The sequence below is a fragment of the Opisthorchis viverrini genome (assembly GCF_000715545.1).
Source record: "Opisthorchis viverrini unplaced genomic scaffold opera_v5_31, whole genome shotgun sequence".
Classification (NCBI taxonomy): domain Eukaryota; kingdom Metazoa; phylum Platyhelminthes; class Trematoda; order Opisthorchiida; family Opisthorchiidae; genus Opisthorchis; species Opisthorchis viverrini.
Genome location: NW_008751688.1, coordinates 2,108,453 through 2,109,140, shown reverse-complemented (window position 1 = coordinate 2,109,140; position 688 = coordinate 2,108,453). Strand labels below are relative to the sequence as shown.

At 46.8% G+C, this 688-nt stretch overlaps 1 protein-coding gene across 1 annotated transcript in view; it reads right to left on the bottom strand.

Moving 5' to 3' along the window:
* Positions 1-688, bottom strand: part of T265_02591 (hypothetical protein) — a gene marked incomplete at both ends in the record, with an annotated part of 23,017 nt that overhangs the window by 17,101 nt on the left and 5,228 nt on the right. The window lies entirely within an intron of this gene.

The following is a 688-nucleotide window of genomic DNA, read 5'->3' as shown; positions in this document are numbered from 1 at the left end:
ACATGTTCCAACCCCCAACCTGGAGGGCCAGGAGACTGTGTTCGTCAGACCTCTAACCATTGACCGACCTGGTATGAGAGACTCTGTGAGTGTCGCGGGACACTCTCCAGTATAGCTCAATGGATCGCTGAGGTGCGCAAACCGTCACACCACGGTAAGGTCCAGTCTCTTCGTGACGGTTTGAGTGATGAAGAACAGAGTTCAGATGGATAACGTAGCTACTCAGTATCACGTAACTCATATACATGCATGTACACGTCGGAATCTAAGTAACTGATCAACAGGTTTAATTTGCTCATTTTGCAACCAATGAAAGTGACTGAAATTGATTTGTTCTATACATATGTTGGCAAGAATAGTACTGTGGTCACAAGTGTTTAGATTTTTGAGTCAGAGGACAGGGGCAGGGTGCCCGAACAAAACCCCATATCCTCCCACCGCTTTATGTTTCAGACTTTTGAATCAAGGGCTCAAACCGAAATCCGTTCTTCAGCTTGGGCAACCGGAAAGTATTGTTCGTCCCTTCAGCTCTTCGCTCACCGCCCTTCCCGTACATTCCGCACCACCCACCGAACGGTGCAGTGAAATCAACCAATCTGCCAGTTCCACAACGATTGTTCCGCATGTAAACCGTCGCCCAGAAAAAACAAACCGAAATAATCACTCACTAACCTCAAAAGATCTATAT